Genomic DNA, 14,302 nt, shown 5'->3' with positions numbered 1-14,302 from the left:
ACTAGCAACCGATCTGAAGTTACTGTGGATCGAGCCATCATGATCCATAGCATCATGATTGGAGAAGAGGTGGAGGTTCATGAGATTATACCTCAAGAACTCTACAAGGTGGCTGACAAGTCCTCCACTATGGCAAGGTTAGCTTTTCCTCACCTCATTTCCCATCTATGCAATTTGGCTGGGATTGACATAGAAGGAGACATTCCCATTGAGGAAGAGAAGCCCATCACTAAGAAAAGGATGGAGCAAACAAGAGAGCCCATTCATGGAGCTCAAGAGACGCATGAAGCTCATCACCATGAGATCCTGGAGATGCCTCAATCGCATTTTCCTCCACAAAACTATTGGGAGCAAATCAACACCTCCCTAGGAGAATTAAGTTCCAACATGGGACAATTAAGGGTGGAACATCAAGAGCACTCCATCATCCTTCATGAAATTAGAGAAGATCAAAAAGCAACGAGGGAGGAGCATCAAAGACAAGGAAGAGACATAGAAGAGCTCAAGGACATCATTGGTTCCTCAAGAAGGAAACGCCACCATCACTAAGGTGGATTCATTCCTTGTTCTTAAAATTCTCTGTTTTTCGTTTTCTTTATGTTAAGTGCTTATCCATGTTTGTGTCTTATTACATGATCATTAGTATTTAGTAACTATGTCTTAAAGTTATGAATGTCCTATGAATCCGTCACCTCTCTTAAATGAAAAAATGTTTTAATTCAAAAGAACAAGAAGTACATGAGTTTCGAATTTATCCTTGAACTTAGTTTAATTATATTGATGTGGTGACAATACTTTTTGTTTTTTGAATGAATGCTTGAACAGTGCATATGTCTTTTGAAGTTGTTGTTTAAGAATGTTAAATATGTTGGCTCTTGAAAGAATGATGACAAGGAGACATGTTATTTGATAATCTGAAAAATCATAAAAATGATTCTTGAAGCAAGAAAAAGCAGCAAAGAACAAATCTTGCAGAAAAAAAAAATAGCGAAAAAAAAGAGAGAAAAAGCAAGCAGAAAAAGCCAAAGCTCTTAAAACCAAGAGGCAAGAGCAAAAAGCCAATAACCTTTAAAACCAAAAGGCAAGGGTAAATAAAAAGGATCCCAAGGCTTTGAGCATCAGTGGATAGGAGGGCCTAAAGGAATAAAATCCTGGCCTAAGCGGCTAAATCAAGCTGTCCCTAACCATGTGCTTGTGGCGTGAAGGTGTCAAGTAAAAACTTGAGACTGAGCGGTTAAATTCAAGGTCCAAAGCAAAAGAAGAGTGTGCTTAAGAACCCTGAACACCTCTAATTGGGGACTTTAGCAAAGCTGAGTCACAATATCATTCTGGACCTCATGGATAAAGTGAGATGCCAAAACTATTCAAGAGGCAAAAAGCTATAAGTCCCGCTCATCTGATTGGAGCTATGTTTCATTGATAGTTTGGAATTTATAGTATATTCTCTTCTTTTTATCCTATTTGATTTTCAGTTGCTTGGGGACAAGCAACAATTTAATTTTGTTGTTGTGATGAGCGGATAATTTATACGCTTTTTGGCATTGTTTTTAGTATGTTTTTAGTAGGATCTAGTTACTTTTAGGGATGTTTTTATTAGTTTTTATGTTAAATTCACATTTCTGGACTTTACTATGAGTTTGTGTGTTTTTCTATGATTTCAGGTATTTTCTGGCTGAAATTGAGGGACTTGAGCAAAAATCAGATTCAGAGGTTGAAGAAGGACTGCTGATGCTGTTGGATTCTGACCTCCCTGCACTCAAAGTGGATTTTCTGGAGCTACAGAACTCGAAATGGCACGCTTCCAATTGCGCTGGAAAGTAGACATCCAGGACTTTCCAGCAATATATAATAGTCCATACTTTGGCCGAGTTTAGATGATGCAAAAGGTCGTTGAACGCCAGTTCTACGCTGCTGTCTAGAGTTAAACGCCAGAAACACGTCACAAACCAGACTTGAACACCAGAAACACGTTACAACCTGGCGTTCAACTCCAAAAGAAGCCTCTGCACGTGGAAAGCTAAAGCTCAGCCCAAGCACACACAAAGTAGACCCCGGAAGTAGATTTATGCATCAATTACTTACTTCTATAAACCCTAGTAGCTAGTTTATTATAAATAGAACTTTTTACTATTGTCTTAGACATCCTGGATTGTATTTTTGATCCTGTGATAACGTTTTGGGGGCTGGCCATTCAGTCATGCCTGGACCTTCATCAGTTATGTATTTTCAAATGGTAGAGTTTCTGCACTCCATAGATTAAGGTGTGGAGCTCTACTGTTCCTCATGAATTAATGCAAAGTACTACTGTTTTTCTATTCAATTCAACTTATTCCGCTTCTAAGATATTCATTCGTACTTCAATATGAATATGATGAGCGTGACAATCATCATCATTCCCCCACGAACGCGTGCCTGACAACCACTTCCGTTCCACCTTAGATTGAATGAGTATCTCTTAGATCTCTTAATCAGAATCTTCGTGGTATAAGCTAGATTGATGGCGGCATTCATGAGAGTCCGGAAAGTCTAAACCTTGTCTGTGGTATTCCGAGTAGGACTCTGGGATTGAATGACTGTGACGAACTTCAAACTCGCGAGTGCTGGGCGTAGTGACAGACGTAAAAGGAGGGTGAATCCTATTCCAGTATGATCGAGAACCTCAGATGATTAGCTGTGCTGTGATAGAGCATTTGGACCATTTTCACAAGAGGATAGGATGCAGCCATTGACCACGATGATGCCTCCAGATGATTAGCCATGCAGTGACAGCGCATCGGACCATTTTCACAGAGATGATAAAAAGTAGCCATTGACAACGGTGATGTCCTTACATAAAGCCAGCCATGGAAAGGAGTAGGACTGATTGGATGAAGATATCAGGAAAGCAGAAGTTCAGAGGGACGAAAGCATCTCTATACGCTTATCTGAAATTCTCACCGATGAATTACATAAGTATTTCTATCTTTATTTTTTGTCTATCTATTATTTATTTTCGAAAACTCCATAACTATTTGATATCCGCCTGACTGAGATTTACAAGATGACCATAGCTTGCTTCATACCAACAATCTCCGTGGGATCGACCCTTACTCACGTAAGGTTTTATTACTTGGACGACCCAATGCACTTGCTGGTTAGTTGTATCGAAGTTGTGAATGAAAAAAAAAATTATTAAGACGTGCGTACAGAGTTTTTGGCACCGTTGCCTGAGATCACAATTTCGTGCACGAACATCCCTGCTGATTTTATAATCCTAGACACTGGGAAGGATGAGGATGAATCCATTATCCTTGGATGACCCTTCCTAGCCACAGCAAGAGCTGTGATTGATGTGGACAGAGGAGAGTTATTCCTTCAATTGAATGAGGACTACCTTGTGTTTAAGGCTCAAAGATCTTCTTCTGTAACCATGAAGAAGAAGCATGAAAAGCTTCTCTCAATACAGAGTCAAACAGAGCCCCCACACTTAACTTCTAAGTTCGGTGTTGGGAGGCCACCATTAAGCTCTAAATCTTTGTGAAGCTCTCTAATAGCTCACTGTCAAGCTATTGACATTAAAGAAGCGCTTATTGGGAGGCAACCCAATGTTATTTAATTATATTTATTTATATTCATCTGTCATTTGATGTTTTCTTTAGGTTGATGATCATGTGAAGTCATAAAAATAGCTGCAGAATTAAAGTAAAATAAAAAACAGCATCAAAAATAGCACACTTTGGAGGACAGTCTGGCAGCATTCTAGGCGTTAAACGCCAGAAATGGCAGGTAGACTAGCGTTTAATGCCAAAAAAGGGTGTCTGGTGTTTGGCTGGCGTTAAACACCAGAATTGGCAGACAGACTGGTGTTTAACGCCAAAAAAGTGTGTCTGATGGGCGTTAAACGCCAGAAAGGGGCATCAACCTGGCGTTTAACGCCAGAAAAGGTAGCAGAGATGGCGTTAAATGCTAGAAATGGCACACAGAGGGCGTTTAAAAGCCAGAATGGTGTAGGGAGTAGAATTCTTTGACACTTCAGGATCTGTGTACCCCATAGGATCCCCACCTACCCCAACTCACTCTCTCTCCTCTTCACACCTCTCCACAACACTCTTCCCCAAATACCCTTGTCCAATCCCATCAATACCTCTTCCCCAAATACCATTCACCTATCAAATCCTACCCTCTTCCCCACAACCTCTTCATCACTCACATCCATCCATCATAAAACCCCACCTACCTCACCATTCAAATTCAAAATATTTTCCTCCCAAACCAACCCCTCATACACGAATTCCCCCTCTCTCTTACCCTATAAATACCCCTCTTTACCACCTTCAATTTCACACATCATACACACTTAAACCCCCATGGCCGAAACCAACCTTCCCCTCCATCTCCTCCATTTCTTCTTCTTCTACTCATTTCTTTCTTCTTTTGCTCGAGGACGAGCAAACCTTTTAAGTTTGGTGTGGGAAAAAGCTTTGCTTTTTGTTTTTCCATAACCATTAATTGCACCTAAGGCCAGAGAAACCTCTAAAAAGAGGAAAGGGAAGGCAATTTCTTCCATCTCTGAGTCATGGGAGATGGAGAGATTCATCTCAAAAGTCCATCAAGACCACTTGTATGAAGTTGTGGCCAAGAAAAAGGTGATCCCCGAAGTCCCCTTCATGCTCAAAAAGAGTGAATATCTGGAGATCCGACGTGAGATTCGAAGAAGAAGTTGGGAAGCTCTCACCAACCCAATCCAACAAGTCAGAAACTTAAGGGTTCAAGAGTTCTATGCTAATGCATGGATCACTAAGAACCATGATCAAAGTATGAACCCGAACCCAAAGAATTCACAATGGTTCAGGAGAATTACTTGGATTTTAGTCCAAAAAATGTGAGGTTGGCATTTAACTTGCCAATGATGCAAGGAGATCCTCACCCTTTTGCTAGAAGGGTCAAATTTGATCAAAGGTTGGACCAAGTTCTTATGGACATTTGTGTGGAAGAAGCTCAATGGAAGAGAGACTCAAGAGGCAAGCTGGTTCAACTAAGAAGGCTTGACCTCAAACCCGTGGCTAGGGGATGGTTGGAGTTCATCCAACGCTCTATCATTCCTACTAGCAACCGGTCTGAAGTTACAATAGTCTGGGCTATCATGATCTATAGTATCATGAATGGAGAGGAAGTAGAAGTTCATGAGATCATACCTCTAGAACTATACAAGGTGGCGGACAAGCCCTCCACTTTGGCAAGGTTAGCCTTCCCTCATCTCATCTGTAACCTATGCAATTCAGCTGGAATTGTCATAGAGGAAGACATCCTCATTAAAGGAGACAAGCCCATCACTAAGAAGAGGATGGAGCAAACAAGAGAGCCCACTCATGGACCTCAACAAGAGCATAAGGAAATTTCTCATCAAGAAATCCCTGAGATACCCCAAGGGATGCATTTTCCTCCACATAACTATTGGGAGCAACTCAACACTTTCTTAGAAGATTTGAGTTCTAACATAGGGCAACTAAGGATGGAGCACCAAGAGCACTCCATTATCCTCAATGAAATCAGAGAGGACCAAAAGGCCATGAAAGAGGAGCAACAAAGACAAGGAAGAGACATAGAGGAGCTCAAGCACTCCATAAGATCTTCAAAAGGAAGAACTAGCCGCCATCACTAACGTGGACCCATTCTTTAATTTCCTTGTTCTTATTTTTCTGTTTTTCAATTTTATGCTTTATGTTTTGTCTATGTTTGTGTCTTTATTACATGATCATTAGTGTCTAGTGTCTATGTCTTAAGGTTATGAATGTCCTATGAATCCTTCACCTTTGTTAAATGAAAAATGTATTTATTTGCAAAAGAACAAGGAGTACATGAATTTTGAATTCTATCTTGAAATTAGCTTAATTATTTTGATGTGGTGGCAATACTTTTTTGTTTTCTGAATGAATGCTTGAATAGTGCATATTTTTTATATTATTGTATATGAATGTTAAAATTGTTTGAAAGAATAATGAAAAAAGAGAAATGTTATTGATAATCTGAAAAATCATAAAATTGATTCTTGAAGCAAGAAAAAGCAGTGAATAGCAAAAGCTTGCAAAAAAATGTGAAAAAAGAAAGAAAAAAAGAAAGAAAAAAAAAGCAAGCAGAAAAAGCCAATAACCCTTTAAACCAAAAGGCAAGGATAAAAAGGATCCAAGGCTTTGAGCATTAATGGATATGAGGGCCCAAAGGAATAAAATCTTGGCCTAAGCAGCTAAACCAAGTTGTCCCTAACCATGTGCTTGTGGCGTGAAGGTGTCAAGTGAAAAGCTTGAGACTGAGCAGTTAAAGTCCTGGTCCAAAGCATAAAGAGTGTGCTTAAGAGCTCTGGGCACCTCTAACTGGGAACTTTAGCAAAGCTGAGTCACAATCTGAAAAGGTTCACCCAGTTATGTGTCTGTGACATTTATGTATCTGGTGGTAATATTGGAAAACAAAATGCTTAGGGTCATGGCCAAGACTCATAAAGTAGCTGTGTTCAAGAATCAACATACTAAACTAGGAGAATCAATAACACTATCTGAATTCTGAGTTCCTATGGATGCCAATCATTCTGAACTTCAATGGATAAAGTGAGATGCAAAAACTGTTCAGAAGCAAAAAGCTACTAGTCCTGCTCATCTAATTGAAACTAATCTTCATTGATATTTTTGAGATTTATTGTACATTCTCTTCTTTTTATCTTATTTTGCTTTCAGTTTCTTGGGGACAAGCAATAATTTAAGTTTGGTGTTATGATGAGCGGATAATTTATACCCTTTTGGCATTATTTTTATATAGTTTTTAGTATGTTTTAGTTACTTTTTATTATATTTTTATTAGTTTTTATTCAAAAATCATATTTCTAGACTATACTATGAGTTTGTGTGTTTTTCTATGATTTCAGGTATTTTCTGGCTGAAATTGAGGGACCTGAGCAAAAATCTGATTCAGAGGCTAAAAAAGGACTACAGATGCTGTTGGATTCTGACCCTCCTGCACTCGAAGTGGATTTTCTGGAGCTACAGAAGCTCAAGTGGCGCGCTCTCAATTGCTTTGGAAATTAGACATATTGGGCTTTCCATCAATGTATAATAGTCCATACTTTTCCCAAGATTTGATGGCCCAAACTGGCGTTCAAACGCCCACCTGAGACCCTTTTCTGGAGTAAAACGCCAGAACTAGCACCAGAACTGGAGTTAAACGCCCAAACTGGCACCCAAGCTGGCATTTAACTCCAAGAATGGCGTATGCACGTGAAAGCTTCAATGCTCAGCCCAAGCACACACCAAGTGGGCCCCGGAAGTGGATTTCTGCACTATATGCACTTAGTTACTTATTTTCTGTAATCCCTAGTAACTAGTTTAGTATAAATAGCACTTTTACTATTGTATTTGTAGTCTTTGGAACACGTTTTATGTCACATTTGGAGTATAAATAGCACTTTTACTATCGTTACTCGCTTAGCCAAGATCCGCGTGCCTGACAACCACAAGTGGTCTACATGATGTTCAACGTAGTCATTGGACGACAGCCGGAGTATATTCTATTGGGTATCTAATACGTGGACCGAGTCCGTGAGATTAGTACCTTCATGGTATAGGCTAGAACCAATTGGCAGTCATTCCTGAGATCCGGAAAGTCTAAACCTTGTCTGTGGTATTCCGAGTAGGATCTGGGAAGGGATGACTGTGACAAGCTTCAAACTTGCGAATGTTGGGTGCAGTGACAGTATGCAAAAGGACAAAGGTCCTATTCCAACGCTAGTGAGAATCGATAGATGATTAGCCATGCGGTAGCTGTACCTGGTATTTTTCATCTGAGACGAGAAATCTGACAGTTGATTAGCCGTGCAGAGATCGTACCTGGTTTTTTTCATCCGAGAGGATCATACAGCTTGCCATGGAAAGGAGCACGCATGGTTGGAAGAAGACAATAGGAAAATAGAGGTTCAGAAGCAACAAAGCATCTCCAAACACTTATCTGAAATTCCCAAACACTTATCTCCAAACACTTATCCTTCAATTATCAAAACCTCATAACCATTTGGATCTGCCTGACTGATATTTACAAGATGGCCATAGCTTGCTTCAAGCCAACAATCTCCGTGGGATCGACCCTTACTCACGTAAGGTATTACTTGGACGACCCAGTGCACTTGCTGGTTAGTTATGCGGAGTTGTGAAAAGTGTGAATCATAATTTTGTGCACCACCTACCTCCACCTTTAGGGCCTCCTCTAGCTTCTTTTGTAGTATGAATTCGTGAAACCGATCCCTTCTCTCTTGTTCTAGGTCAGTAGCATAATTGGGATCATGTTGCTCTTGGATTGATGGATATGGGTATTCTTGCACGAAGGGTGGTGGTGCAGTAAAGCTTGAGGGTTGAATATTGGAGGTAGAGGGTTGGTCCATGCGGGATATAAGATTTTGGAAGTTAGAGGTGAGACCAATGAGAGTAGAGATAAGTGTGGTTTGACGTTCTCTTTGCCCTTGGTGAATAACAGTAAAGGTATCATTTATGGGAGCTTGGGATGGATAGGAGGGTTCATTTGTTGGGAGAAAGGGCTCATGATAGGAAGGTGGTTCATCTTGATAAGGATATAGAGATGGTGTATACTGAGGTGGAGGTTCTTGGGAGTAATTATGTTGGAATGGGGGTGATTCTAAGTATGGTTCATACGGTTCATATGGTGGTTAGAATGGTGGATAAGGACTGGGATCATATGGAGGCGAATGGTGAAAAGGGGCTTGTAAGTGGGGTGGTTCAATGTTATGGTGAGGAGGTGGTTCATAAGCATATGGTGGGGCTTGTTGGTAACTACAAGGGGGTCCACCATATCCATCGTCTTGATACGCACCTTGGAATGGCTCTTGCTCATAGTAATCTGGTGGAGGTTGTTGATTGTCATGAATAGGTCCACCATAGCTATTGTCTTGGTATGCGTCATAGAATGGTTATTGATAATACCTTGGAGGTGGTTGTTGCCAAGAGCGTTGATCAAATCCTTGTGGCTCCTCCCATCTTTGATTGTCTCATCCTTGATCAAAGCTCTCATTATAATTTCCTCTTCCTGCAACATGATTGTAACCAAACTCATAGCCAAAGGAGTGAGAATTCATAGTAGCAAATAAAAATAAAAAACTAACAAAAATAAGCAGCTAAGTCCTAAAACTAACAAAGACTAACAAACAAGCAAAATAGCAAATATTTACAATAACCAATAATAAGGAACACATTTGTAATTCCCCGGCAACGGCGCCATTTTGACGAATGGATTTTCGCTAGTAAAGAATTCACAAAAGTAATCACGTTGTAAGTATAGTTTCTAAACAAACAAAGAATCCTTTCATACAAAAACTTGTTTGTCACTAAAGCAAACCCACTAAAAATAATAACCGAAGTATTTAAACCTCAGGTCGTCACTCAAGGAATTACAGGGAAGTATGATTTATTATTGGTTATGGAAGAGTAATTTTTTGGGTTTTTGAAATAACAGAACAGGAAAAGTAAATTGCAAGAAAGTAAATTAATAATTAAGAAAACTCTTGGCAAGGTATGAGAATTAGACGTCCTATCCTAGTTATCTTTATCAATTGTGATGAGAATTGTTCATTGCTCCCACTTAGTTAACCCTCTAATTATGAAGGAAAGTCAAGTGGACCAATCAATTTGATTCCTTAAGTCCTAGTCCACTTCTAAGGAAAGACTAGTTTTAGTAGAATCCAAATCAACCAGCAACTTCCAATTATCAATCAACAAAGGAGTTTGATAACTCAAGTGTCACCAATTACTCAACCAAAGCCAAGAGATTCAATAACAACAAATGGAGAAGCAAGCAATAAATATGAAATACCTCAAATTGCATTAATAAGAGAAATCAAATCTAACATGAGAATTCATGAACCAAATTGTCAACATAAAGTAATCAACAAGAAAAATAAATAAACTAGAATGCTAGAACAAATAAAAGTAGAAGATAAACTAAATTAAAGGAACATTGAACCTGGGATTGGGAAGAAATAAACCTAAAACTAAGAGAAATCCTAAATCCTAAAACTAAGAGGCTCTCTCCTCTCTCTAGAAAACTACATCTAAAATCTAAATTGTGAATAATGAGTAGTTTTGTCTTTGATTTCTCCACTCTGCAGCCTCTAATCTGTATTTTTTGTGCCGAAAACTGGGTTAAAAACAGCCCAAAAATCGCCCCCAGTGATTTCTACAGTGGTAGTACATCGCGCATGTCGCGCGTACGCACCAGGTGCGCATGCGCGCCGATGGACTTTTTGCCAATGTGCGCGTGCGCGTCGCCTAGCTGCATGGCCACTATGGCAAATTATATATCATTTTCGAAGCCCCGGATGTTAGCTTTCTAACGCAACTAGAACCGCCTCATTTGGACCTCTGTAGCTCGAGTTATGATCGATTGAATGCAAAGAGGTCAGGGCTGACAGCTTTGCAGTTCCTTCAATTTCTTGTATTCCTTCCACTTTTGCATGCTTCCTTTCCATCCTCTAATTCATTCTTGCCTTGTAATCTCTGAAAACACTTAACACACATATCATGGCATCAAATGGTAATAAGAGAGGGTTAAAATTAGCTAAATTAAGACCAAAGAAACATGTTTTCAATCATAGCACAAAATCAGGAAGGAAAATGTAAAACATGCAATTTACATGAATAAGTGTGAGAATAGTGGATAAAATCCACTCAATTAAGCACAAGATGTACCACAAATAGTGGTGCATCACTAATTAACTAAGAGATAATATTGTTCAAGTCTCCAAAATACATTGAAGGCATTGGACATAAAATAGAAAAGAAAATTAAATTTTAGCAATTCTTAAAGAAGATCCTAAAGTGAGTTTCTCGGGAAAGTACTTAAGTTGTACGCATAACATCAATAATAAATTAATAGATGTATTCAAATTCACATGGACCAGCCTTAATTACTGTCTTAATCCGTACCACAACAACACCAAAGTAGTAGTGCAATTTGGCAATAGATAATTAGTACTACAGCAACAGCAAAACAGTATCACAGGAGCAGCATAATAAAAGAAGTGGTAATAATAGCGGATAGATAACTATCAAAAGCCTGAACAAAAATAGACTTAGACTTAAGTAAATACTAAAATAGAAGAAATGTGCATTGATTATATTGACTAATGTATATATTGTATAATGTATGATGCATGAATTTATTAGGCTTTTAGTTAAAAAAACACCAATTAATATTAATTCAAATGTAAGATAAATTCTAATAATATTTTATGAAGGAACTTGTTAATGCGAGATGAAGTAAGGATAAAGATTAAGAGTGTGTTTGGAAAGCATAAAATTAAAATTCTCTTGAGAATTAAATTTTTTTCTTACTTTAAAACATAAAAATACATGAAAATAAACTCTTGAAAATTTTAATTAATTAATGTTTGTTATACGTGTCAAGTATTTGACAAGCTAAGTTAAATTATTAAATTTTTTTTAAGAGAAGATAAAGACAAGCTCAAAAGTGCATTCCTAAATAGTTTTTATTTTACTTTTCTTGTGAGTCGTCTTACTCTTGAATGGGAATGGGTCAGGGAAACATCTTAACACAAACCCTGAAATCATGTCTAAGGTAAACAAAAATTAAAAAGAGTGCTATTTAATTTCATGATATTATTTGCCAATATATAGATGCAACAACGGCTAGGTAATTGATTGGTTAATTTTGAACCGCAGTGTCTCTATTATGATTGATTGCAATAACAATGCAACTGGATCAAGTATTATTGAATACTTGAACTTAAACAATACCCTGATTCATATAGTGATAACTCCCTGGAGCATATATAATAGGCTGTCACAATTGAATTGCATGTATATAAGAATAGGACTTTGCTAGGTAGACAATAGTTTTTTTGTGAACAATGTGAACACTGAGTTTTAAAATTGGTCTAATAAAGTAAAAACATACTACACCCCAAATTATTCACCTAAATCTTAATATTAGGATAACCATCCGCACACCTAGTGAATTGAACATCCGATATATCTATTGTTTATATTGTTTAGTATTTTCATTGTCTACCTATACTTTTCCATAAGAATAATAATAACGAACAATATTAACATTAGATTTTATTGTTGTGAGGATTTTATTATTGTAAAGATTTTAGAATAATAATAACGAGCAATATTATCATTATATTTACTTATCAGTTCACTGCTTTTGCAACTCAAACACTATAATAAGCTCAATATTAAATCTCTATAATTCTATCTTCTTCATAAAATAACTATAATTGTCGTAATTTTGCACAATTAGCTAGAAATAAAAGAGTTTAATGTTAGATTGATCAAAATCAATTAATGAAGATATTCTTGCATTGTTCAATAATCACTCACATAGCAAATAATATTATTCAGCCTAAAAGATTTGCTATAGAATATATGCAAAATAATATAATATATCTTATTCAATCATCTTTTTTTTTATAGAATTTTCTGACCACAGTAATCACCTTGAAAAGACATGAGCATGAACAAGCAACTCAGAACATGTGCTTAATCCTGTAGTGCCCTTTTTTCACTTTCTTGTCTATTCTGCAGTCTAAAAAATATTTTCAAGTAGCATTCAGAAAATGAAGTATGAAAAAAAGAGAAACTCCACAACCCAAACCACTACAGATTAGAGCCTCTGAAGCAAAAAAATACGTTAGCAACTATTATAAAGCAAAACTTCAGGGTATATCCAAGAGAACAACATGTAAGGAGGAATGATAATGAGTGACGATATTTGCCTATTTCTCCAATTTATAGTAATACATATATAAAATTTTCATAATACCACAATGCAGGGCCATCATCTCTACTTAAAAATTGAGCACGTTTCAGTTCCTCACATTAATAACTTGCACTTGTATTTAGATATTATTTCATGAGATGCGGATTCCTATTTCAACTTACCATGTCCAGAGAGCACAGACTTCAATTGCTCAGCCACAACATCATCAGGCAATATCTCCACTCCCTGGCAATCATCACATATATGAGAAATGAGAAGACAACCACCAAAAGGAATGCAAAGCTCAAGTAATCATTAGCATTACTATTAAAATCAGAATTATAATTGACTATCCATGAAAATAAAAGTAGGTAAAAGTTCATTTTCAACCTAGAGAACTTGATGCTTTGTTTTGACCAAAATAAAAAAAATTAAGATTAACACCCTAATAGAGATAGAGTCTAATTAAGATTAGTTAGTGTGGTGACTTGACCCTCAACTTCATAACAGAATCAGCTATCAGGTTGTTGAGATCATATATGATAGTGACTTAGTATAACATAATACATAAACTTAATTGGACTCTATCTCTATTAAATTCATTCAAGACTGTTATATGAAAATGAACCTGGACTCCAACAGTGTTTTGTGCAGTAACAGCCGTTATTATTATTTTTCTATTTACTATTTAAAGTCTTAGAAATTTAAAAATAATGATGTTTGGATATTTAAATTAGAATTTTATCTAATTTTCTAATTATTGAATTATTTTCTATATTTAAATTATAAAATTAGTAGCTATAAAATAATAAGATTTTTATATGATAATATTTTTATAAATAAATACTTTAGGTTTTATTAATAAAGAAAACTAGTTATATTGTAATATATTTTCAATTAGAGTATTTGATTGAGAATCAATTAGTATTTTTATACCACAAATAATATTTTAAGGTAATTTTAGAGATAAAATTAGATTCTAAAATAAATACCATATAACCTAAATTGATTTAGGAATTTCTGAACTCTAGTTAACCCAAATCCCCAATTACAATACACAAACCCTAACCCTAAATTTTACCAAATTGAACCCTAACCCCCAAACACAAACAACAGCCGCAGCCCCCTTTTTTGCCCAACCAAAACACACGCACACACCCATCAGAAACAGAAAGAAAGAAAGAAAGGGATGAGAGAAGAGGGGAGCCGCAAAAAGGGAGAAGGGGGAAGAGAGGGAGATGGCGCCAGTGGGCATCTCTGCCACTATCGTCGCTACTGTGCCGACAAGAGGGAGATCTTAGAGAGAGGAAGAGAGCGCCGGGGAGGGAGAAGCTCGCCGCCGCTAGGACGTCCAGCTGCCGTTGCACCGCCACCTCCAGCCGTCGTTGCCACCGCCGTTCGCGAAGAGGGAATAGAGAGCTCGCGGGCAAGAGAGGGAGCATCGCGCCAGCCACTGACCTCGCGTTCGTCGTCGTCTTCACAGGACTCATGCCATCGCCGTCACTTCGCCGTGAAGCCCGTCGCCGTCGGGAGTACGAATGCGAGA

General features: G+C 37.6%; 1 long non-coding RNA gene across 1 annotated transcript in view; it reads right to left on the bottom strand.

Annotated features, from left to right (window-relative positions):
- Positions 1-13,417, bottom strand: part of LOC110262932 — a 16,118-nt gene extending 2,701 nt beyond the window's left edge. Inside the window, exons 1-3 of the long non-coding RNA XR_002347944.1 lie at positions 12,820-13,417; positions 12,494-12,582; positions 4,057-4,059 (exon numbers count right to left, since the gene is read on the bottom strand). This is a non-coding gene — a long non-coding RNA (uncharacterized LOC110262932). The remainder of the gene's footprint in view (positions 1-4,056; positions 4,060-12,493; positions 12,583-12,819) is intronic.

This window comes from Arachis ipaensis, chromosome B05, assembly GCF_000816755.2.
Source record: "Arachis ipaensis cultivar K30076 chromosome B05, Araip1.1, whole genome shotgun sequence".
In the NCBI taxonomy this organism is placed as follows: Eukaryota; Viridiplantae; Streptophyta; class Magnoliopsida; order Fabales; family Fabaceae; genus Arachis; species Arachis ipaensis.
The sequence above is the reverse complement of the archived record's forward strand: the minus strand, read 5'-3'. Positions and strand labels throughout refer to the sequence as shown.